The 26,343-nt window shown below is 40.3% G+C and overlaps 4 non-coding genes across 4 annotated transcripts; 1 reads left to right on the plus strand and 3 right to left on the minus strand.

The window, feature by feature from the left end:
• The first annotated feature begins 1,761 nt into the window (after positions 1–1,761).
• TRNAL-UAA (transfer RNA leucine (anticodon UAA)) lies at positions 1,762–1,844 on the plus strand. Its single transcript has one exon. It is a non-coding gene; the product is annotated as a tRNA-Leu (tRNA).
• Positions 1,845–7,640: 5,796 nt separating this feature from the next.
• On the minus strand, positions 7,641–7,713 carry TRNAR-ACG (transfer RNA arginine (anticodon ACG)). Its single transcript has one exon. It is a non-coding gene; the product is annotated as a tRNA-Arg (tRNA).
• Positions 7,714–9,383: 1,670 nt separating this feature from the next.
• On the minus strand, positions 9,384–9,465 carry TRNAS-CGA (transfer RNA serine (anticodon CGA)). The gene has a single exon. It is a non-coding gene; the product is annotated as a tRNA-Ser (tRNA).
• Positions 9,466–13,210: 3,745 nt separating this feature from the next.
• Positions 13,211–13,283, minus strand: TRNAV-CAC (transfer RNA valine (anticodon CAC)). Its single transcript has one exon. It is a non-coding gene; the product is annotated as a tRNA-Val (tRNA).
• Between the last annotated feature and the right edge of the window lie 13,060 nt (positions 13,284–26,343).

Below are 26,343 nucleotides of genomic sequence, written 5' to 3' on the forward strand. Positions count from 1 at the left end.
TGAAAGTTGCTAAGAGAATAAATCCTAAAAGTTTTCATCACACAAAGAAATATGTAACAATGTATAGTGATGGATGTTAACTAGACTTATTGTGGTGATCATTTTGTAGTATACACAAATATCGAATCATTACATTTTATACTTGAAATTAATATAAGGTTTATGTCAATTATACCTCAATAAAAATACTGACCAAAAAAGAATTACAATAGAACAATAGAAAAACTCTTGTGTATGTCAATGTATGGGGACTCCTTTCTCTGATATGCCCTTTCTTGCACCCACAACTCACCCCTCCCAATTCACCTCTGACCCAGACACTGACAGGCCTGGATTTCCCTCAATATGCAAAGGCAAGAATCTCTCAGGCCATGTCTTTGCTCATTAGCACATAGTATGTACAAGGCCAGAGACAGAACCTGGCACTGGATCGACCAATGAAGTGAGTGACATATTCCTTTCTCCTGGTTTTATAAGGCAATGGAGGACATAAGTTTTTGAGCTCAGTAAGCATTGTGCATTGCCAACAAGGGATGGACTCCTTCTGCATCAATGGTTTTAAGCTTGAGGAGAGTTGTCCTGGGACCTTTTGTGCTTGTATGTTACAGCTGACACAATCCTCTCATATTATCTCATATTATTGTATGGGATGCAGAACCCACAGATAGGGAGGGCCGACTGTAAGGAACTTAATCAGCCACAAATTTTGGTATCTGAGGGGGTTTCAGGAACCAATCCCCGCAGATGCAGATACCAAGGGGTGACTGTATTTATTTATTTTTGTGGCTTGCAATAGGTGTTTTATGATGTATAAATTAATTCTATTCCAAACCCTACTTCAGGATTTAATTTCATCTCTGGTTCCAGAAGTCTTCACAGACTTTCAACACAACTCCCCAAATACCCATCTGAAACCTGTTTTAATGAGTTCTTAAACAACCCAGTACCCGAACCCCGAAGTGTCTGGCAGGGACTTACTGAGTTGGTACATTATGTAAATCTGGCTCAGCACTTAGCACATAGTAAGTACTTAGGAAAGAAATTGCATTAGTGGAGAGTTAGAACTTCTGGTTAAAATACTTCCTTATTAAAACCAATGTCCTGTATTCAAATTCCAAACTCCATATGCTTGCACTAGGGTTTTCCAAATGTACTCCAAGAGGAACTTGTCTCCGTATTAACTGTCCTCTGATTCCAAATCTGAAGCCCTTACCTTGGGCAATTAGATTCAGTGGGTTTGGAATGGGGCAAAACAGTGTTCTGTAGTGAGTAATAAATCATGTACGTTCCACCTTTGTAGAGTCGTGAGACATGGTTCATGAGGCTGCATTCTCACCACCTCTGTTATACCACTTCCTTTCCTCTCTGGTTTTTCTTTCCAGATCCACTAAAAAAGTGTCTTCTCTTGAACATAGTGAGTAGGGTCTGGAAAAGTATGTATTCCTGTAGCATCATATGCTTTTTTTTTTTTATCATAATATTCCTCATCTTAATGTAAGTCCATAGGATCAGGGGTGGTTCGGTGTTTCCCTAACCCTGGTTAAAGCGTGGCACAAACTTGTGATTAGATAAACTAATAAACTAGTGGAAATAAACGTTTTCATTAGTTTTTTCCAAGAAATATTACAAGGATTTGTTTTCTCTCTTTAAAGCTTGGTCCCAGATTTCACGCGTGTAAAATTATTCATAATCTTCCAGGGACTAGGAAGTCTAATTAATTTTAACCCAGTAATACTTGACATGTTGCCACTGTCATGTGTAACCGGGATGGCCGAGTGGTTAAGGCGTTGGACTTAAGATCCAATGGACGTGCGTCCGCGTGGGTTCGAACCCCACTCCCGGTAGACTCCTTTTACCGGTGTACAAAGTGGGAATGCAAAAGACTCCAGCATGTAGATGGCGCTGAACTTCGTTTCTCCAATCAGATAGGATCTATCTATAATTGGGTGATTTACCTATAATGTAAATATGAACATATTTGTATCAAAATCCGCTATCTTATTAGTTGTTTTCTATGTGTTCCTTTTCTCCTTTGTTCCTTTCTTTTATTTCTTTCTTCCTGTCTTTGAAATATATGAGCATTTTACATGATTTGATGACACCTCCATCATTGCCTTATCATTTGTATGTCTTAAAAAAATCATTAGTCGTTTCCCTAGGGTTTTCTATATACAGCTACAATTAATCAAAGTCCACCTTCAAATAATGTTATGCTGCTTCCGGTGCAGTGTCAGAAGCTTGCAATAATATACTCCCTCCTATATTGTGTGTTATTGTTGTCATAGATTTTGCTTTCATGTATGCTGCAACTGTACGTCACTACTACTTTTGCTTAATGCAGTCTATCATTTTTAGAGTGATTAAAATTGGGAAAAAGTATTCCTTATATGTGCCTCCATTATATGTACAGAAATGGATATTCACTCTTTTGTATTCCTTTTTCCTGAAGTTCATCTTATAACATTTCCTATTTTGCAGGCCTGATAGTAATGTACTCTTTAATTTTTGTTGTCTGGAAAGACCTTTATTTCTTCTTCACTTTTGGAAAATATTTTTTGCTTCGGTTAACAGACTTTTTAACAAAAATTTATTTCTTTTAAGCCTCTCATCACTTTAAAATGTCATTCCGTTATCTTCTGGTATACCTAATTTCTGATAAGTCTGCTGTTTAAATAGATAGATAGATAGATAGATAGATAGATAGATAGATAGATAGATAGATAGATAGATAGATAATAGATACATAGATACATAGATAGATAGCTTGGAATTCTCTGACCTTGGACCTGAGGTTTGATGTACAGGTTTCCTCTGCTATCGGAAAGTAGGGCATTCCTATAAAACCTTTCACAGGCTGAATTGCTGTGAAGTGAAGAAGCAGTTACCTTAGGACACTTGTTGCACATGGATGCACAAAATAAATGTAGGTAAAGCGCAGATGCTCACAGACACAGTCGGATGAATGGAGAAAGAAGATGTGGCACATATATACAATGGAATATTACTCAGCCATAAAAAGAAACAAAATTGAGTTATTTGTAGTGAGGTGGATGGACCTAGAGTCTGTCATACAGAGTGAAGTAAGTCAGAAAGAGAAAAACAAATACCATATGCTAACACATATATATGGAATCTAAGAAAAAAAAAGGTCATGAAGAACCTAGGGATAAGACAGGAATGGAGACACAGACCTGCTAGAGAGTGGACTTGAGGATGTGGGGTAGGCTGTGACAAAGTGAGAGAGTGGCATGGACATATATACACTACCAAACATAGAATACATAGCTAGTGGGAAGCGGATGCATAGCACAGGGAGATCAGCTTGGTGCTTTCTGACCACCTAGAGGGGTGGGACAGGGAGGGTGGGAGGGAGGGGGATGCAAGAGAGAAGAGATATGGGAACATGTGTATGTGTGTATATATAACTGATTCAGTTTGTTATAAAGCAGAAACTAACACACCATTGTAAAGCAATTATACGCCCATAAAGATGTTAAAAAAAAAAAAAAAGCTATACTGGCTTGATGCTGAGATGCTGACTGTAGTTCCTGGGGGAGGAGCTTGGCTGTCCCACCCTTGCTGCTACTGATGCACGCTGCCTCTATAATGGCTTTCTACAAAACAGGTACAAACGTAGGTCTTTAGTGGCAGCAAAGTGAACTTTTGAAAAACGAGGGATACCTGTATTTCATTATCTTGGGAAAATACTCAGCCATTAACTATTCAAATATTTTTTCTGCTCTTTTCTCTCTCTCTTCACCTTCTGGGATTCTGATTACGAATATATTAATCAATAATTCTTCAGTGCTCTTTGTTTTCTTGGTGTTTCAGCTTGGGTAGTTTTTAGGCCTACCTTCAAGTTTATCACTTCTTTTCTCAGCTCTATAGAGTCTACTAGTAAGTCTATCAAAGGCATTCGATAGTTAGTCTTACTGTGTGTGTGTGTGTTTAAAATTAACATATTTCTTGGACTTTTAGTTTGCAACAATCTACTGAAATGTGTCATCTGTTTACGTGTTGCGGTAACATGGGGACCTACTACTTTCCATTGGCATCTGAAATGGGTGTGGTCTTGAGGGACTAAGCCTGTAACCTGTGGGATCTGATGCTATCTCCAGATAAATAGTGTCAGAATTGAGTTAAACTGTAGGACACTCAGCTAGTGCTGTAGAATTGCTTGGTGGGGGGAAAACTCCCATGTAGTTGGTGGCCAGAAGTGTCAGAAGCAAAGAGTTCTTGTGTGAGTAGTGAAGGAGACACACAGGAGGAAAAACAGTTTTTTTTTTCTAATGCACTTCTCAGCCACAAATTCACCCTTTTAGACTACTGTTTGAAAAGGGTTCTGGGCCTTTCAAACATTTATTTTCTTGTGCCAGCTGGCACTGAAATTTGTCAGTAGAGGGTGCAGGAGAGACACAGTAGGAGGAAAGAGTTTTGCTTTCTGGTTCCAGGAGCTCCTGCAGCCGTCAGCATCTTCAGCATCCAGCTCCATTCTACTGATTTCCAAAATAGTAGAGAAAAGAAACTGGATATTCACAAATACATTCACAAATATTTATTGACCACATCATGTGGGGTAAATATTCCAGGATACAAAAAAGGATTAAGACTGTTTGTGGAGATCATACAAAATAAAAACAGTGGTTTCCAGTAACTGCTGTACCTCTCATTGCAAACTCTCAGATGGTAAAGTCATTCATTAAAGACAAACTATCCAATGATTTGCAAAACAAATCACTGATAATCTCATTGTATATGAGAGGGACATTGTCATCTGATGAGAATTCTGAACTGTTTGGTGTCCAAATAATAATTTATAGTGCTTCATTCATGCCACATGTGGAATGATTTTTCTACAACTTTTTACATAATCCATCCTGTCTTTCCCTCTCTTCTTTGAAAACTTCCAGTGCCTGCCAACTTCAGAAACCACATCTATAAAGTAAACATCGGGCTCTTAGTTTTCTACATCACACAGCAATTGAACAACATGGGTTTGATCAAGGATCAATTTCCCAAACTGTGTTCAACAAAATGAGGGCTAACACTTTTCAAAATTATAAAACCTATGGAGACAGCCCCACCAAATTGCAATCCAGGATCTTTTGTTTACTTAGCACGCTCTTTAACCAGCCAACCCACAGAGCCCTCTCGAACAGAAAAAGAAAAACAGGTAAAGAAATATAGTGTGAGAAAGTTTTCATTTTCACATACTAAAATTGCATTTGCAGAAGAATACACGTGTTTTTTTTTGAAGTAAAGAACAAACAAATTCTTTGGAATATGACACTGCCATGCCGTCTGCTTCAAAGAACCACATCCTTGGCAAACTGATCACACTTTACTGATGTTGCTACATCAATAACCACAAGAAGATGTGAGAGTTAACAAATAATATCACAAAATAAGTAAGTTTAATTTTTCTAGTAGTCATGTTTTAAGAAGTAGAAATAAACAAGTGGAATTAATTTTAACTCCAAATATTATCATTTCAACATGCAATCAATAAAAACATTAATGAGATATTGTACCTTCTTTTTTTTAAAACTAAATTTTAGAAACATGTGTTAATGGCTATTGTTTTGGACAGGGCACTTCTACAACATTCTGGGAGAAAGGAAAAAATACTCACTTCACAGTATAATCTCTGTAGATTGGCGGGGGGGGGGGCAGGGACGTTCCCAATATGCAGAGTTTTGAAAAAACCTAACTTATCTCCTTTAAGTCCAAGAGTGATTTGATGATTATATCAAAGGCCTTTTTTTTTATTTGAGAGGGAGGTTGAAACGGACTTCTTTCTAAAACAAGCCTCCACCACCAAAAAAAAAAAAAAAAGTATCCAACGAAACTTACACGTTTATAAAAGAGAAAAACAAACCAAAAATCTTGAGTAGAAAAGTCGGTTACCTTGGTTGGTTAAAGCCTAGTGGAATAATACTAAAGTTGTGAGCGTCTCCATATAGATGTTCTATTTTTTTTTCTTCTACTGTGGAAGTCCCCTGTTGATGTTAGCTGGAAAAGTGGGTAATAAAATACAACGCACTAGTGCAGTGCTGCTTGAAGTATGGTCGGCGGAATAGCAGCAGAAGCAGCGTCACCTTGCTAAAAACTCATGGGCTGCATCCTAGTACCAATACAGGATCTCGGGGGGGGGGGGGGGGGCGTGGTGAAGCCTAGGAAACTAGGCTTAATACTTTTTCTTAGCGATTCTTCTCGGCGCTAAGGTTTGAGAAGCATTTACATCCGGAAGTTCCTAATCCTTTGGACCTTTCTTCTCTCCCCACCCCGCTTCTCTTTTAATTCGGTAACAGCCCAACAGATGAGGTATTAAACGAGGTCTAGACGCGTGGCAGGTTCATTCTTTCGGTTGCCGGCACCCCTCACAACGCACATTGTCCAGAGTCAATCAACTTTTGTAAGATAAATACATGAATACCAACAAATGAAAGTCTCCTTTGCATGTTTTTGTTCCTTTCCCAGCTTCACCTTGATTTCCTTCCCAGGCTCCTCCACTCGGCCCCAAGCGTCTGAAGTCCCGCCCCAGGAACACCTAGAAAGGAGATCCAGCTGTTGAAAGAGACACCACCCCCAAACTGCCACTTTCCTCTTCTCCTTTGACACCGTCGCCCTCTTCTTGTCTGTTTAACTTTTGTCTAGGATCGCTTACAACTCGGAACGCTTTCTTAGTCTCAGTCTTCGGCGGTGAGCTGCCGCGCTCTTCTCGTTGAGATCCGAAGCTGGGCGGGGAGATGAGAGTCTGAATAGCTTTCTCGGGTGTCAGGGCAGATCTTTGCCAAGATCGCTGAATTGAGGGCCTAAGGGGGACGCTATGATTTCGTTTATCCACAGAAGCGTCTTTCCTGCTTCAGTTTCTCCAGTTGATGTCCCTTCTTTTTCCTCTAGGACCGATGCTCAGAGACACAAAGTGTGCAGGGGAAGAGCCGGAAGAGTGAGAGCCCTGCCCAATGGGGGGAAAAATTAATGAAGAAAATACTGGTCAGACTTCGTTTATTTTCTTTGACACTTCTTTGATCTTTAAAAACTAAGATATACTTCACATTCTATAATAGTCACATAAAAGTGTACAATTCAGTGTTTTTGAGTATATTCCCGAGTTGTGCAACCATCGCCCTTATCGAGTTTCAAAACATTTCCATCACCCGCAAACCAACTCTGAACCCTTTCCCCAGCTCTTGGCAACTACTACTGCCGCTATGGATTTGCCTATTCCGGACATTTCATATAAGTGGAATCATACAGCATACGACTTTTTGTGTCTGGCTTCTTTCATTTAGCATGAAGTCTTCAAGTTTCATTCATGTTGTAGCATGTATCAGAAATTCATTCCTTTTTATGGTCAAATAATATTCTGTATTTAATTTTTTAAAGTTGTCTTTCTAAAGACCTTACCGTCAACTCCCCTTCTCAGTATCATTAAAAGAAACGAGATTTAAAGGACATTTCAGAAGAGAGATAACTTACGCATCCATTGAGACTTAACGGACAACCAAAACTGCACTGTGTGGCGGGCACCACGCATAGGCGAAGAACCAGATCGAAGGACGTTAAGAATTTGTTGGTTAAAAATGTACACAGAGACGTATTCCCCACCCCCCCCAAAAAAAAAGGCAAGGGGAAGTCGAGCCAGCCAGGAGTCGAACCTAGAATCTTCTGATCCGTAGTCAGATGCGTTGTCCATTGCGCCACTGGCCCCCCTTGTTACAAAGGTCTCTATTACTCATTATTCACTAGAATCATTGAGAAAATAGTTGATTCATGATACAGACGGAAATTAGTTGTACAAGAAAGACCCATGGATTCTAGTAAAACTGATTGGTTAGCTTCGGGGTCAATTTGTATAAGTTACATTCACTTAAAATATTTTTAATTGGGTTTCCCTGGTGGCGCAGTGGTTGAGAGTCCGCCTGCCGATGCAGGGGACACGGGTTCGTGCCCCGGTCCGGGAGGATCCCAGCATGAGCCATGGCCGCAGGGCCTGCGCGTCCGGAGCCTGTGCTTCGCAACGGGAGAGGCCACAACAGTGAGAGGCCCGTGTACCGCAAAAAAAAAATAAAATAAAATATTTTTAATTATGAAAGAATTTTCTGCCTTGGAGCATCATGTATGTGATAGAACGACTGTGGTTAGCATTTTCCACCCCATTTATGTGCGTGATTGTATTGTTTCTACTTATGAACGCTTCTTTAACTTCTGCAGTCGGTTCATCTGTCCATTCATCAAGTCATTTCATTTTCCTTTGGCACTTACTGATGTTGAGTATGGGTCAAAAATTAGTGACCCACTTAATTTTCAATTTTGATATAGTGAAAGAGAAAGTGGAATAAAACACGTTCTTGAGGTATTAATCATATATTTCAGTCTCACTCTCCAAAGAGCCGAAACTCTTTACACAGGAAATAATTTCAGACTCTATGCAGCAGAAAAACATCCCGAAACACCCACCCTCCCAAATTAGGTGAAATGGGGGTAATAATTTAATAAAGGTAAACACTTTAAGAACCAAATTCATATAGGAACTTAGAAGTTCAGAGTTAATATAATTATAAAATTAGAGAATACCGGTATCATTACATAAAATGGCTAGCTATATTTAAGAGCTCAATGTAGGCGAAATAGGCATGTGGAAATACAAAAGTGTTTATAAGTGAGGGCAGTTCTTTGAGCGAGAAGTAGAATAGTTTGGGTTCGAGTGCAGTCACGGTGCCCACAGCCTTTATCCGTACTCTTCCCTCGTTAGATTTATTGCGTTGGCCCAAGTTGTATATCTTCTCTTTGCCTCGGTTTCCTCATTTCTATAGTACAATGTTTTAAAGAGCGAACACAGACACACACAGACACACACACACACACACACACACACACACACACACAGATATTTATGATCCTAGACCTTCATGGTTCTCACTAGCCTGTTTTTGTTTTTGTTTTTTTTTAATACCAGAGAACTCTTTAAGGAAGCTACCTGCATCTCCATTAACAGAGCGGGGAATTTTATTACAGATTTTTAAAAACAGAATTTCTTGTTTCTCTTTGCCATTGGGACCTGCTGCTACTTTTAGATTTAACAGAATGGATACAAAACAAGCAGCTGTTTTGAGCGTTCACTAAGTTTCTGGCTTCCTGGGTCCTGTGGGGTAGCTGCAGATAGTTGGGCTGAAGGAAGCCCCGCCCCCGCGCTCAAGGGATTCACAGGTGCCCGCCCAGTTTGGAGGAGGACTGAAGAGCCAAAATACTGAGAGTGTACTCGAGACGGGACAGAAAGCTACCTCCTTACTCCTCAGTTTGTTTATGCAACAAGACGCATAGTTGAGAACCACACTGAGAAAGTCATTTCGTAATTTGAATAGAAAGGCACTGAGAAACGCTGTGAGCAGGATTTGAACCTGCGCGGGGAAACCCCATTGGATTTCGAGTCCAACGCCTTAACCACTCGGCCATCACAGCTTGAGTTCCAGCTTCTATTTAGATATTAAAAACACCATATAGGTCCCTGATTTATGATCCTGCTTACCAATTCTAGCCATCCTTGCTTATTTGGCGTGTTTACCTTAAGCAGTACGTAAAAGGAGATAACTCAAGTCCCCTCATCAGATCTCTCCGCTCAGCCTCATCCAACTTGTCCCCATCCCGCCAGGCTCCAGGCTGCGAAGTCTCACCTCCTTGAGAGAAGACAATATTCCAGCATCACAAGAATCCTTGATTTTCTAAAATTTTCTACAGTCTTCATGGATTGCCTGGTTTAGCTTCATACTTGGCATGGAATGAAGTAAGAGTTGTATTAAGTGTGTCTACGATCCTGCTCATTTGTGTTCTCCACAAATACACTATGCCTCGCTGCTAGGAGAACAATGTGGCCGAATCTACCAATATTTCAAACGCATATACTCTTTGATACAGCATTTCCACAAATGTAAAACATAGACTTGAACACATGAGAAATTATATTGTGTTCTAACTTATTCTCTGCAGCATTAACTGTAATAGTAAGATTGAGAAAAACTTAGTTAGTCAGAACTATTAATTAGATAAGTTATGGCATAACTACGCAGTGGAATGCTATACATATTTAAAACAAAATGATAAAGATCACTATGTACATACATATACTATAAAATGGAAGCAAGGTTCAGAGCAATCTCTATAGAATGATACTATTGGAGATATATTTGTGTTAGATTGTATATGCATGCATTTTACAAAAACAAAGTAAACCAAACAAACAAAAAAAACCTCTCAAGGATAATCAGTAAACTCACAACAAAGTTCCCAGTTGAGGGGCTGGAGACTAAGGGGGTGGAATTCTTTGGAAGCAGGAGGAAGAAATTTACTGCACGTCACATTAGACTTTAGATGTTACCTATTTAAAAAATCAAATTAAAGCTCAAGAAAACACTATAAATGAGGAAGTGGAGGAGAAAATTTTTTCTTACCAGAGTTCTCCTCTGGAATGGTGAATAGCCCTTCCTTTCTGGAACTCAGCAATAGCCAGCACTCTGAAGGAGGCCTCACTTCGAGCCTCAGAAGGAGCTAATCACACAAATAAGATTTGAAGCCACTCAGGAAGCCTGAGGCAAAAAGGCAAGAAGGTTCTGGAATGCTATCCAAGTCTAGCCCTGGACACACAGGGCATGGGAGACCGACCTGGGAGTCTCTAGGAGAATCCAAGATCAAATGATTCTGGAATGTCCTTCAGACACTGAATTGGATCTTCCATTTGTGAGCAACCAGGACCAGCTCAGTAGGTCAGATCCACCATCTTCACACCCTGACTTCAAAGCCCTTGATTTGCTCTAGGATGTTCTGAAGGAAGTGGAAGAATTAGCAGAATTTAAATAGCTTAAAATTCCTCCTTTGGGTCTAGAAATACAACTTTAAAAGTTGTTTTGGGGTGTGTCTTGTTTTCTTGATTTGTTTTTGCAGAGAAAAGAGCATAGCTCTCTTTTTATTTTTCTGTCTTGGCCAGAGTGTAGTTCTCTTCACAGCGGAGAGTGCCCAGGAGTTGTTTTCACGGGAAATCTTCTCCCGGGGCAAATAGCATTGAGTGAAGTGACTCTGTATAAATCTCCAGTTTCCTGTCCCCAGTTTTGTCATTTAACCAGTGCACAGTTCTGGCGGTTAGCTCTTCCAACAGAACACTTTGGAGAATTAAATAAACTTGGGGTGAAGACTGTGAAATCCACTCGCAAATTAAAAAGTTCTTTTGAAATGTTTTTGTTTTTTTCTCAGCTAGATCTTGATTTTCTTCCTAGTACTTCTACTCTACTAAGGAATTCACCCCCAAGCGGAGGTGGGGACAGAAAAAGGAGGTTGTTTAAAGTAACGTCGTCCAAAAGCAGTCACTGTTCATCCTGTCCTCCCTGTGTCCACCTTGGGAGTTTAACTTTTGTCAGGGATTCTTTTCAGTTCTAAATGGTATCACATTCTTCTACACATCAACATCCCCCCAGGAGATGTTCTTTCTCTTTCCCCCTGGATTGACGCCTGCGGACTGGTATTTTCTTTAAAGCGTCTTTGATTTTAAAATTTGTCCAAGCGTCTTTCTCAGTCAACTTCCTTTCTCAATTTCGGGAAGAAATGGGAGGTAAAAAGATATCTTAGAAAATGCCTCCTTTGATGGCTATGAAGACTCTTTCAGACTCAACTACAGTCAGTACTGTATGGTGGGGCAGCACTTCTGGATGTGAAGGATCAGTTCAGGATAATTTCCTTTCAAAATGTTTTAATAATTGGTTTCAACATCACCCATTGGCCACTGGCCTCCCTGTGCAAAAAGTCAATATCAACTTATACTTGACTAAACATAGTTGAAGTCAGAAAAGGAAATGGATGTTTTGGTGATTGCTATAGACTGAACGTGCCTCTCTCCCCCAAATTACATTGAAACCTAATCCCCAATGAGATGGTATTTGGAGGCGGGGGCTTTAGGTCATGAGGATGGAGTCCTCATGAGTGGGATTATATCCTCATAAAAGAGATGTCAGAGAGCTCTTTCACCCTTTCCTTCATCTGAGGACACAGTGAGAAGACTGCTGTCTATGAGACAGGGAAAAAGGAAGCAAACTTTCACCAGACTGAGAATCGACACTAGCCTCCGGAACTGTGAGAAATAAATGTTTGTCCTTTAAGCCACCTGGTCTATGGTATTTTTGTTACAGCAGCCCATATGGACCAAAACTGGGATAGAGATGCAAATGAGGCGCACAGGACTGAGCCAATTCTGGAGAGGTAGATGCATTCACTTGTAATCAGTTTGCACAATATACATTTGCCTACAGTGTTCACATTTAAAACAACAAAAATCAGCTTTCAACTTTAGAACATATGGTAAGATGGTGAAGGTTTCTGTAGACTAATTTATAACATATGATTGAAAAGCTGATATACCCCTGAAGTAGGGTAGGTAAGGTAAGGCTCACTGCTTCTGACACTCTTTCTGACTGGGTATAGAGAAAATAGCACTAACCATATCAGTAGCTGCATACCAGGTGCCAGGGCATGTGTTAATTTTCTCCATTAATAAAAGAACATCTGGAATAGCAGATGCAATGGAAATAATCACTTGACTAGATCTACAATAACTGTCATTTTCCACAACCCATTTACCTTCTACAGTTGAGTAAGTGAGTTGAATAGCAGTTTGGTGAATCTCTGCCCCTGTATCTTTCAAGTTTTTGATGTTGGCACTGTTCTCTGCAATCGGTCCAGGAATATCAGTATTGCGTTTTGTTTAATTATTTTCAGAGGAATTTCTGGTGGCCTCTAATTGGCCTTTTATGCCATAATAGCCTTCACTCTATTAGTCATGGAATGATATAGAGATTCTGTCTGGAATTGGGAAAGTAACCACAGGGTGGGCTCAGGGATCCACTGTGCCCACAGTGAAATGGACAGGAGGCAAAACTTCATCGGTTGTCTGACCTTCATAAGTACCTACTGCCTGGTGGACAGCAATGATGTTTTTTTTTATCTCTAGCAAGCAATGCCGGTTCCGAGCCATTGTTTAGTAATTCCTGAAAAGTCTGATTTTTTCCTTTTCCCTAATGCACAGTCACTTTCGTACATGAGCGCAGGTCCCTTTAGGAAAGGCTAGGAGGAAGAATAACAGTATAAATTTTGGGCAATGTGCCGGTGGTCTTTCTCAAGGGAAAACAGATTTCTCTTATTCACAAATCAGGAAAAAGAGTGACCTTGTTTCCGCCCGGTATCGAACCGGGGACCTTTCGCGTGTGAGACGAACGTGATAACCACTACACTACGGAAACATCTGCTAACTGCTGCTCTAGCCCTTATAGATAACTGAGTAGACTTTGCCTGTATAGCCTAGGTTTGTTCACTTCATGCCTGTTGAGGCAATGTTCATTGTTGCAGCGCATTTCTCTCCCCTTTCTTCCATTTATGAAAACAGAAACAAAAACCTTTCATAATCCCAATTCTTGAATAAATTCCAGGCTTGGAAAGCTAAGGCAGCATCCTGGAGAATTTTTTTTGTGTGTGAATTAAGGATATGTTTGTTATTGTTTGTTTGTTTTTGTTTGTTTTGTTTCACTTCTTTGTTTTTTAAAGCTCTGAAGCTTGCATTCAGACTTTACAGCTCTCCATAATATACTGGTGTTACGGAATGAGAATTCTGCAGCCTACAGTTTTCAAGACAGAACTTAAGGTACTCTTTGGAGGCCCCACTGGGAGTGATTTTTCATGCAGTCTTTTATATGAACGAATCCCTCCACCTCAGCATTTCTATACAAAATACCCCACTGTCATCTCCTGACCTCAGGATCCTCATTTCCTAGCTGACAACAGGTTCACAATTTTCTCCATCATTTAACTTCTAAAAATATCTGCTTTATCAAGCTGTCTTCAACATTGTTGGTGATATTATACTCCAAAATTACAAAAAGCAAGAGATAGGATTCCAAACAGGATATTCTGTTTAAGCCGATGTACCGATATAGGGAAGATACATGCCTATATATGGAAGTTTACCATGGCGCATAGTATAAGTGCTTTCACTGGATAATGTTGCTAATCTGTCCTGATCATTTGTGTAGAAAATACATCAGTATCAGATGCAAAAACTGGAGAAGATCTTTCTTAAAGTAAAATGAAGATGCCACTTCTGTGGAGAAGACCATCTCCACTGTTAGACAACTAATCAGAAGTCATGGTGGTATTGGATTTTAAGCTCTGGGAGGGTGAGGAAGGGATCATGTGTGGCTTTGGGACCATTATATTGGTAGTTCTCAATAAACATTTGTCAAATCAGGGGACAATATTCGAGGTAACTTTCTGAAATGTATCCAAATTCCATGTGACATTCTTTTGCCCTGCAAATGCCCAGCAGCATCACCTGGAAGTTTAAGTAAAATCTGGCAACATACCTGCAGGTGGTCACTCATTTCACTTCTTGAAGTTTTCATGGTGTCGTATGGATATTATATCTCACTTCTTCTAACTTCAATATAAGAACAAAATGGCTATTTTATAATATCAATTTAATAAATGACATGTGATATAGGGATTACCTGAAACAATATGCAAAGCACCTGGCAACAAGGTTAATTTCCTTATTGAGAGAGATTAGTCTATTGCTATATATTTTAAAGGAAATGGTTTCAAGGAATGACAAAAGTACTTTTGGCACAGAAATTTGGAAATATATATTTTTTTTAATGAGGAGAGAGAGAGATTATGAGAAGAGAGAGAGATTATGAGGAGAGAGATTATGAGGAGAGAGAGAGAGAAAGATTATGAGGAGAGAGAGATTATGAGGAGAGAGAGAGAGATAATGAGGAGAGAGAGAGAGATTATGAGGAGAGAGAGAGATTGTGAGGAGAGAGAGATTATGAGAAGAGAGAGAGAGATTATGAGGAGAGAGAGAGATTATGAGGAGAGAGAGAGAGAGATTATGAGGAGAAAGAGAGAGATTTTGAGGAGAGAGAGAGAGATTATGAGGAGAAAGAGAGAGATTGTGAGGAGAGAGAGAGAGATTATGAGGAGAGCGAGAGAAATTATGAGGAGAGAGAGAGATTATGGGGAGAGAGAGAGAAATTATGAGGAGAGAGAGATTGTGAGGAGAGAGAGATTGTGAGGAGAGAGAGATTATGAGGAGAGAGAGAGAGATTATGAGGAGAGAGAGATTATGAGGAGAGATTATGAGGAGAGAGAGAGATTATGAGAAGAGAGAGAGAGATTATGAGGAGAGAGAGAGAAATTATGAGGAGAGAGAGATTATGAGTAGAGAGAGAGATTATGAGGAGAGAAATTATGAGGAGAAAGAGAGAGATTATGAGGAGAGAGAGAGATTATGAGGAGAAAGAGAGAGATTGTGAGGAGAGAGAGAGAGATTATGAGGAGAGCGAGAGAAATTATGAGGAGAGAGAGAGATTATGAGGAGAGAGAGATTATGAGGAGAGAGAGAGAAATTATAAGGAGAAAGAGAGATTATGAGGAGAGAGAGAGAAATTATGAGGAGAGAGAGATTGTGAGGAGAGAGAGATTGTGCGGAGAGAGAGAGAGATTATGAGGAGAGAGAGAGATTATGAGGAGAGAAAGATTATGAGGAGAGATTATGAGGAGAGAGAGAGATTATGAGGAGAGAGAGAGATTATGAGGAGAGAGAGAGAAATTATGAGGAGAGAGAGAGATTATGAGGAGAGAGAGATTATGAGGAGAGAGAGAGATTATGAGGAGAGAGAGAGAGATTGTGAGGAGAGAGAGAGAGATTATGAGGAGAGAGAGAGAGATTATGAGGAGAAAGAGAGAGATTGTGAGGAGAGAGAGAGAGATTATGAGGAGAGCGAGAGAAATTATGAGGAGAGAGAGAGATTATGAGGAGAGAGAGGGAGATTATGAGGAGAGAGAGAGAGATTATGAGGAGAAAGAGAGAAATTTTGAGGAGAGAGATTATGAGGAGAGAGAAATTATGAGGAGAGAGAGATTGTGAGGAGAGAGAGATTGTGAGGAGAGAGAGAGAGATTATGAGGAGAGAGAGAGATTATGAGGAGAGAAAGATTATGAGGAGAGATTATGAGGAGAGAGAGATTATGAGGAGAGAGAGAGAGATTATGAGGAGAGAGAGAGAAATTATGAGGAGAGAAAGATTATGAGGAGAGATTATGAGGAGAGAGAGAGATTATGAGGAGAGAGAGAGAGATTATGAGGAGAGAGAGAGAAATTATGAGGAGAGAGAGAGATTATGAGGAGAGAGAGAGAGATTATGAGGAGAGAAATTATGAGGAGAAAGAGAGATTATGAGGAGAGAGAGAAATTATGAGGAGAGAGAGAGAAATTATGAGAGAGAGAGAGATTGTGAGGAGAGAGATTATGAGGAGAGAGATTATGAGGAGAGAGAGAGAAATTATGAGGAGAGAGAGAGATTATGAGGAGAGAGAGATTATGAGGAGAGAGAGAGATTATGAGGAGAGAGAGAGAGATTGTGAGGAGAGAGAGAGAGATTATGAGGAGAGAGAGAGAGATTATGAGGAGAAAGAGAGAGATTGTGAGGAGAGAGAGAGAGATTATGAGGAGAGCGAGAGAAATTATGAGGAGAGAGAGAGATTATGAGGAGAGAGAGGGAGATTATGAGGAGAGAGAGAGAGATTATGAGGAGAAAGAGAGAAATTTTGAGGAGAGAGATTATGAGGAGAGAGAAATTATGAGGAGAGAGAGATTGTGAGGAGAGAGAGATTGTGAGGAGAGAGAGAGAGATTATGAGGAGAGAGAGAGATTATGAGGAGAGAAAGATTATGAGGAGAGATTATGAGGAGAGAGAGATTATGAGGAGAGAGAGAGAGATTATGAGGAGAGAGAGAGAAATTATGAGGAGAGAAAGATTATGAGGAGAGATTATGAGGAGAGAGAGAGATTATGAGGAGAGAGAGAGAGATTATGAGGAGAGAGAGAGAAATTATGAGGAGAGAGAGAGATTATGAGGAGAGAGAGAGAGATTATGAGGAGAGAAATTATGAGGAGAAAGAGAGATTATGAGGAGAGAGAGAAATTATGAGGAGAGAGAGAGAAATTATGAGAGAGAGAGAGATTGTGAGGAGAGAGATTATGAGGAGAGAGATTATGAGGAGAGAGAGAGAAATTATGAGGAGAGAGAGAGATTATGAGGAGAGAGAGATTATGAGGAGAGAGAGAGATTATGAGGAGAGAGAGAGAGATTGTGAGGAGAGAGAGAGAGATTATGAGGAGAGGGAGAGAAATTATGAGGAGAGAGAGAGATTATGAGGAGAGAGAGATGATGAGGAGAGAGAGAGAGATTATGAGGAGACAGAAATTATGAGAGAGAGAGATTATGAGGAGAGAGAGATTATGAGGAGAGAGGGAGATTATGAGGAGAGAGAGAGATTATGAGGAGAGAGAGAGAAATTATGAGGAGAGAGAGAGAATTTATGAGGAGAGAGAGAGATTATGAGGAGAGAGAAATTATGAGAGAGAGAGAGATTGTGAGGAGAGAGATTATGAGGAGAGAGAGATGATGAGGAGAGAGAAATTATGAGGAGAGAGAGAGATTATGAGGAGAGAGAGAGAATTTATGAGGAGAGAGTGAGAGATTATGAGGAGAGAGAGAGAGATTATGAGGAGAGAGAGAGAGATTATGAGGAGAGAGAGAGATTATGAGGAGAGAGAGGGAGATTATGAGGAGAGAGAGAGAGATTATGAGGAGAAAGAGAGAGATTTTGAGGAGAGAGATTATGAGGAGAGAGAGATGATGAGGAGAGAGAGAGAGATTATGAGGAGAGAGAGAGATTATGAGGAGAGAGAGAGAAATTATGAGGAGAGAGAGAGAGATTATGAGGAGAGAAAGATTATGAGGAGAGATTATGAGGAGAGAAAGAGATTATGAGGAGAGAGAGAGAGATTATGAGGAGAGAGAGAGAGATTATGAGGAGAGAGAGAGATTATGAGGAGAGAAAGATTATGAGGAGAGATTATGAGGAGAGAGAGAGATTATGAGGAGAGAGAGAGAGATTATGAGGAGAGAGAGAGAAATTATGAGGAGAGAAAGATTATGAGGAGAGATTATGAGGAGAGAGAGAGATTATGAGGAGAGAGAGAGAGATTATGAGGAGAGAAAGATTATGAGGAGAGATTATGAGGAGAGAGAGAGAGATTATGAGGAGAGAAAGATTATGAGGAGAGAGAGAGAGATTATGAGGAGAGAGAGAGAGATTATGAGGAGAAAGAGAGAGATTTTGAGGGGAGAGATTATGAGGAGAGAGAGATGATGAGGAGAGAGAGAGAGATTGTGAGGAGAGAGATTATGAGGAGAGATAGAGAAATTATGAGGAGAGAGAGAGAATTTATGAGGAGAAAGAGAGAGATTTTGAGGAGAGAGAGAGAATTTATGAGGAGAAAGAGAGAGATTATGAGGAGAGAGAGGGAGATTATGAGGAGAGAGAGAGAGATTATGAGTAGAAAGAGAGAGATTTTGAGGAGAGAGAGAGATTATGAGGAGAGAGAGAGAAATTATGAGGAGAGAGAGAGAATTTATGAGGAGAAAGAGAGAGATTTTGAGGAGAGAGAGAGAATTTATGAGGAGAAAGAGAGAGATTTTGAGGAGAGAGAGAGAATTTATGAGGAGAGAGTGAGAGATTATGAGGAGAGAGAGAGATTATGAGTAGAAAGAGAGAGATTTTGAGGAGAGAGAGAGATTATGAGGAGAGAGAGAGAGATTATGAGGAGAGAGAGAGAAATTATGAAGAGAAAGAGAGAGATTATGAGGAGAGACAGAAATTATGAGGAGAGAGAGATTATGAGGAGAGAGAGAGAAATTATGAGGAGAAAGAGAGAGATTTTGAGGAGAGAGAGGGAGATTATGAGGAGAGAGAGAATGATTATGAGGAGAGAGAGAGAAATTATGAAGAGAAAGAGAGAGATTATGAGGAGAGACAGAAATTATGAGGAGAGAGAGATTATGAGGGGAGAGAGAGAAATTATGAGGAGAGAGAGATTGTGAGGAGAGAGAGATTCTGAGGAGAGAGAGAGATTATGAGGAGAGAGAGAGAGATTATGAGGAGAGAAAGATTATGAGGAGAGATTATGAGGAGAGAGAGAGAGATTATGAGGAGAGAAAGATTATGAGGAGAGAGAGAGAGATTATGAGGAGAGAGAGAGAGATTATGAGGAGAAAGAGAGAGATTTTGAGGGGAGAGATTATGAGGAGAGAGAGAGATGATGAGGAGAGAGAGAGAGATTGTGAGGAGAGAGATTATGAGGAGAGATAGAGAAATTATGAGGAGAGAGAGAGAATTTATGAGGAGAGAGAGAGATTATGAGGAGAGATAAATTATGAGAGAGAGATTGTGAGGAGAGAGATTATGAGGAGAGAGAGATTATGAGGAGAGAGAGATTATGAGGAGAAAGAGAAATTATGAGGAGAGAGAGAGATTATGAGGAGAGAGAGATTATGAAGAGAGAGAGATTATGAGGAGAGAGAGATATTGTGAGGAGAGAGAGAGAGATTATGAGGAGAGAGAGAGAAATTATGAGGAGAGAGAGAGAGATTATGAGGAGAGAGAGAGAGTATGAGGAGAGAGAGAGAAATTATGAGGAGAGAGAGAGAGATTATGAGGAGAGAAAGATTATGAGGAGAGATTATGAGGAGAGAAAGAGATTATGAGCAGAGAGAGAGAGATTATGAGGAGAGAGAGAGAGATTATGAGGAGAAAGAGAGAGATTTTGAGGGGAGAGATTATGAGGAGAGAGAGATGATGAGGAGAGAGAGAGAAATTATGAGGAGAGAGAGATTGTGAGGACAGAGAGAGAGATTATGAGGAGAGAGAGAGAGATTATGAGGAGAGAAAGATTATGAGGAGAGATTATGAGGAGAGAGAGAGATTATGAGGAGAGAGAGAGATTATGAGGAGAGAGAGAGATTATGAGGAGAGAGAGAGAGATTATGAGGAGAGAGAGAGAGATTATGAGGAGAAAGAGAGAGATTTTGAGGGGAGAGATTATGAGGAGAGAGAGATGATGAGGAGAGAGAGAGAAATTATGAGGAGAGAGAGATTGTGAGGAGAGAGAGATTGTGAGGAGAGAGAGAGATTATGAGGAGAGAGAGAGAGATTATGAGGAGAGAAAGATTATGAGGAGAGATTATGAGGAGAGAGAGAGAGATTATGAGGAGAGAAAGATTATGAGGAGAGAGAGAGAGATTATGAGGAGAGAGAGAGAGATTGTGAGGAGAGAGAGAGAGATTATGAGGAGAGAGAGAGAGATTATGAGGAGAAAGAGAGAGATTGTGAGGAGAGAGAGAGAGATTATGAGGAGAGCGAGAGAAATTATGAGGAGAGAGAGAGATTATGAGGAGAGAGAGGGAGATTATGAGGAGAGAGAGAGAGATTATGAGGAGAAAGAGAGAAATTTTGAGGAGAGAGATTATGAGGAGAGAGAAATTATGAGGAGAGAGAGATTGTGAGGAGAGAGAGATTGTGAGGAGAGAGAGAGAGATTATGAGGAGAGAGAGAGATTATGAGGAGAGAAAGATTATGAGGAGAGATTATGAGGAGAGAGAGATTATGAGGAGAGAGAGAGAGATTATGAGGAGAGAGAGAGAAATTATGAGGAGAGAGAGAGATTATGAGGAGAGAGAGAGATTATGAGGAGAGAAATTATGAGGAGAAAGAGAGATTATGAGGAGAGAGAGAAATTATGAGGAGAGAGAGAGAAATTTTGAGGAGAGAGATTATGAGGAGAGAGAAATTATGAGGAGAGAGAGATTGTGAGGAGAGAGAGATTGTGAGGAGAGAGAGAGAGATTATGAGGAGAGAGAGAGATTATGAGGAGAGAGAGAGAGATTATGAGGAGAGAGAGAGAAATTATGAGGAGAGAGAGAGATTATGAGGAGAGAGAGAGATTATGAGGAGAGAAATTATGAGGAGAAAGAGAGATTATGAGGAGAGAGAGAAATTATGAGGAGAGAGAGAGAAATTTTGAGGAGAGAGATTATGAGGAGAGAGAAATTATGAGGAGAGAGAGATTGTGAGGAGAGAGAGATTGTGAGGAGAGAGAGAGAGATTATGAGGAGAGAGAGAGATTATGAGGAGAGAAAGATTATGAGGAGAGATTACGAGGAGAGAGAGATTATGAGGAGAGAGAGAGAGATTATGAGGAGAGAGAGAGAAATTATGAGGAGAGAAAGATTATGAGGAGAGATTATGAGGAGAGAGAGAGATTATGAGGAGAGAGAGAGAGATTATGAGGAGAGAGAGAGAAATTATGAGGAGAGAGAGAGATTATGAGGAGAGAGAGAGAGATTATGAGGAGAGAAATTATGAGGAGAAAGAGAGATTATGAGGAGAGAGAGAAATTATGAGGAGAGAGAGAGAAATTATGAGAGAGAGAGAGATTGTGAGGAGAGAGATTATGAGGAGAGAGATTATGAGGAGAGAGAGAGAAATTATGAGGAGAGAGAGAGATTATGAGGAGAGAGAGATTATGAGGAGAGAGAGAGATTATGAGGAGAGAGAGAGAGATTGTGAGGAGAGAGAGAGAGATTATGAGGAGAGAGAGAGAGATTATGAGGAGAAAGAGAGAGATTGTGAGGAGAGAGAGAGAGATTATGAGGAGAGCGAGAGAAATTATGAGGAGAGAGAGAGATTATGAGGAGAGAGAGGGAGATTATGAGGAGAGAGAGAGAGATTATGAGGAGAAAGAGAGAAATTTTGAGGAGAGAGATTATGAGGAGAGAGAAATTATGAGGAGAGAGAGATTGTTAGGAGAGAGAGATTGTGAGGAGAGAGAGAGAGATTATGAGGAGAGAGAGAGATTATGAGGAGAGAAAGATTATGAGGAGAGATTATGAGGAGAGAGAGATTATGAGGAGAGAGAGAGAGATTATGAGGAGAGAGAGAGAAATTATGAGGAGAGAAAGATTATGAGGAGAGATTATGAGGAGAGAGAGAGATTATGAGGAGAGAGAGAGAGATTATGAGGAGAGAGAGAGAAATTATGAGGAGAGAGAGAGATTATGAGGAGAGAGAGAGAGATTATGAGGAGAGAAATTATGAGGAGAAAGAGAGATTATGAGGAGAGAGAGAAATTATGAGGAGAGAGAGAGAAATTTTGAGAGAGAGAGAGATTGTGAGGAGAGAGATTATGAGGAGAGAGATTATGAGGAGAGAGAGAGAAATTATGAGGAGAGAGAGAGATTATGAGGAGAGAGAGATTATGAGGAGAGAGAGAGATTATGAGGAGAGAGAGAGAGATTGTGAGGAGAGAGAGAGAGATTATGAGGAGAGGGAGAGAAATTATGAGGAGAGAGAGAGATTATGAGGAGAGAGAGATGATGAGGAGAGAGAGAGAGATTATGAGGAGACAGAAATTATGAGAGAGAGAGATTATGAGGAGAGAGAGATTATGAGGAGAGAGGGAGATTATGAGGAGAGAGAGAGATTATGAGGAGAGAGAGAGAAATTATGAGGAGAGAGAGAGAATTTATGAGGAGAGAGAGAGATTATGAGGAGAGAGAAATTATGAGAGAGAGAGATTGTGAGGAGAGAGATTATGAGGAGAGAGAGATGATGAGGAGAGAGAAATTATGAGGAGAGAGAGAGATTATGAGGAGAGAGAGAGAATTTATGAGGAGAGAGTGAGAGATTATGAGGAGAGAGAGAGAGATTATGAGGAGAGAGAGAGAGATTATGAGGAGAGAGAGAGATTATGAGGAGAGAGAGGGAGATTATGAGGAGAGAGAGAGAGATTATGAGGAGAAAGAGAGAGATTTTGAGGAGAGAGATTATGAGGAGAGAGAGATGATGAGGAGAGAGAGAGAGATTATGAGGAGAGAGAGAGATTATGAGGAGAGAGAGAGAAATTATGAGGAGAGAGAGAGAGATTATGAGGAGAGAAAGATTATGAGGAGAGATTATGAGGAGAGAAAGAGATTATGAGGAGAGAGAGAGATTATGAGGAGAGAGAGAGAGATTATGAGGAGAGAGAGAGAAATTATGAGGAGAGAGAGAGAGATTATGAGGAGAGAAAGATTATGAGGAGAGATTATGAGGAGAGAGAGAGAGATTATGAGGAGAGAAAGATTATGAGGAGAGAGAGAGAGATTATGAGGAGAGAGAGAGAGATTATGAGGAGAAAGAGAGAGATTTTGAGGGGAGAGATTATGAGGAGAGAGAGAGATGATGAGGAGAGAGAGAGAGATTGTGAGGAGAGAGATTATGAGGAGAGATAGAGAAATTATGAGGAGAGAGAGAGAATTTATGAGGAGAGAGAGAGATTATGAGGAGAGATAAATTATGAGAGAGAGATTGTGAGGAGAGAGATTATGAGGAGAGAGAGATTATGAGGAGAGAGAGATTATGAGGAGAAAGAGAAATTATGAGGAGAGAGAGAGATTATGAGGAGAGAGAGATTATGAAGAGAGAGAGATTATGAGGAGAGAGAGATATTGTGAGGAGAGAGAGAGAGATTATGAGGAGAGAGAGAGAAATTATGAGGAGAGAGAGAGAGATTATGAGGAGAGAGAGAGAGTATGAGGAGAGAGAGAGAAATTATGAGGAGAGAGAGAGAGATTATGAGGAGAGAAAGATTATGAGGAGAGATTATGAGGAGAGAAAGAGATTATGAGCAGAGAGAGAGAGATTATGAGGAGAGAGAGAGAGATTATGAGGAGAAAGAGAGAGATTTTGAGGGGAGAGATTATGAGGAGAGAGAGATGATGAGGAGAGAGAGAGAAATTATGAGGAGAGAGAGATTGTGAGGACAGAGAGAGAGATTATGAGGAGAGAGAGAGAGATTATGAGGAGAGAAAGATTATGAGGAGAGATTATGAGGAGAGAGAGAGATTATGAGGAGAGAGAGAGAGATTATGAGGAGAGAGAGAGATTATGAGGAGAGAGAGAGAGATTATGAGGAGAGAGAGAGAGATTATGAGGAGAAAGAGAGAGATTTTGAGGGGAGAGATTATGAGGAGAGAGAGATGATGAGGAGAGAGAGAGAAATTATGAGGAGAGAGAGATTGTGAGGAGAGAGAGATTGTGAGGAGAGAGAGAGATTATGAGGAGAGAGAGAGAGATTATGAGGAGAGAAAGATTATGAGGAGAGATTATGAGGAGAGAGAGAGAGATTATGAGGAGAGAAAGATTATGAGGAGAGAGAGAGAGATTATGAGGAGAGAGAGAGAGATTATGAGGAGAAAGAGAGAGATTTTGAGGGGAGAGATTATGAGGAGAGAGAGATGATGAGGAGAGAGAGAGAAATTATGAGGAGAGAGAGATTGTGAGGAGAGAGAGATTGTGAGGAGAGAGAGAGAGATTATGAGGAGAGAGAGAGATTATGAGGAGAGAAAGATTATGAGGAGAGAAAGAGATTATGAGGAGAGAGAGAGAGATTATGAGGAGAGAGAGAGAGATTATGAGGAGAAAGAGAGAGATTTTGAGGGGAGAGATTATGAGGAGAGAGAGATGATGAGGAGAGAGAGAGAAATTATGAGGAGAGAGAGATTATGAGGAGAGAGAGATTGTGAGGAGAGAGAGAGATTATGAGGAGAGAAAGATTATGAGGAGAGATTATGAGGAGAGAGAGAGAAATTATGAGGAGAGAGAGAGAGATTATGAGGAGAGAGAGAGAGATTATGAGGAGAGAGAGAGAGATTATGAGGAGAGAGAGAGAGATTATGAGGAGAGAGAGAGAAATTATGAGGAGAGAGAGATTATGAGGAGAGAGAGAGATTATGAGGAGAGAGAGGGAGATTATGAGGAGAGAGAGAGAGATTATGAGGAGAGAGAGAGAAATTATGAGAGAGAGATTGTGAGGAGAGAGATTATGAGGAGAGAGAGATTATGAGGAGAGCGAGAGAAATTATGAGGAGAGAGAGAGATTATGAGGAGAGAGAGAGAGTATGAGGAGAGAGAGAGAGATTATGAGGAGAGAGAGAGAGATTTTGAGGAGAGAGATTATGAGGAGAGAGAGATGATGAGGAGAGAGAGAGAGATTATGAGGAGAGAGAGAGATTATGAGGAGAGAGAGAGAAATTATGAGGAGAGAGAGAGAGATTATGAGGAGAGAAAGATTATGAGGAGAGATTATGAGGAGAGAAAGAGATTATGAGGAGAGAGAGAGAGATTATGAGGAGAGAGAGAGAGATTATGAGGAGAGAGAGAGATTATGAGGAGAGAAAGATTATGAGGAGAGATTATGAGGAGAGAGAGAGATTATGAGGAGAGAGAGAGAGATTATGAGGAGAGAGAGAGATTATGAGGAGACAGAAATTATGAGAGAGAGAGAGATTGTGAGGAGAGAGAGAGACAGATTATGAGGACAGAGAGATTATGAGGAGACAGAGAGAGAAATTATGAGGAGAGAGAGATTATGAGGAGAGAGAGAGAGATTATGAGCTGGAAATATTTTAAAAATACAAAGCACTGAGTTCCAATTTGGTTAAGTTGTAGGAAGTTTCAAGCATGTGTCCCTCTCAACCTACTAACTAAGGCAAAGTCATAAGCTTAAGGGGAGTAGATTTTCTGAACCCATCAGGAGCTGAGGATATAAAATAATCAACATAAACTAAATTCTAGAAAGAGGCCTTCCTAGGAGAAAAGAAGCCTCTCGCTGTCCTTATTCCTGGCAGATGGGCAGCAGCACAGAGAAGGAAAACCCTGTGAAGACCAGATTAGGAGACACCAGAAGAAACTTAGACATTTTAAATGTTTGCTTGTGGGCTTGCTTGACCCAAACAGAATTTCAAGTAGCCAAAACCAGTTCTGGTTGTCTCTGATGAGGAGAGTAGGTCAAAAGGGGGTGAAGGAAAAGGCCAGAAAGTGGAAATAGCCACTGAGGCACTCTCAAGTTCAAAACATTCTGCAGTTGGGAAGCACGGCAAGAAAATGAAGAGCAAACAGTACAAGGCACTTTGTGTTTTAGCTGCCAACAGCCAGGACTGGAGAGCTGAGAGAAATCTCTCCAAGGCTTACTGAATGGAGAGAGATCTCACAGCCAAAGAAACCTGGGGGAGGACAGGAGAGAAAAGAGAATGCCCAGTCACCCAAACAGCTGACATTCTGGCTGTTAAGCAGAGAGAGGTTTCTCAAGGTTTGGAAATCCGGGAGAGTGGCAGTAAAGCACAAAAAGAGGAGAAAAGACTACAGATCAAGTACTGTAGTAAAAAAAAAAAGAAAAATTTTAATAAAAATAAAGAAATACATACAATTAAATTTTAAAAATTGGTTTTTCCACTCACTTTCCACCGAATTTTTACTAGAGGACAAAGAAAATGAAGACAGCTACTAGTTCATATGGTGGATGCTGATACCAAGTTAAAGAAATGTACTAAAGATAAGAAATACCATCTTACAGCTTTTTAAA

The sequence above is a fragment of the Kogia breviceps genome, chromosome 10 (assembly GCF_026419965.1).
Source record: "Kogia breviceps isolate mKogBre1 chromosome 10, mKogBre1 haplotype 1, whole genome shotgun sequence".
Lineage (NCBI taxonomy): Eukaryota > Metazoa > Chordata > Mammalia > Artiodactyla > Physeteridae > Kogia > Kogia breviceps.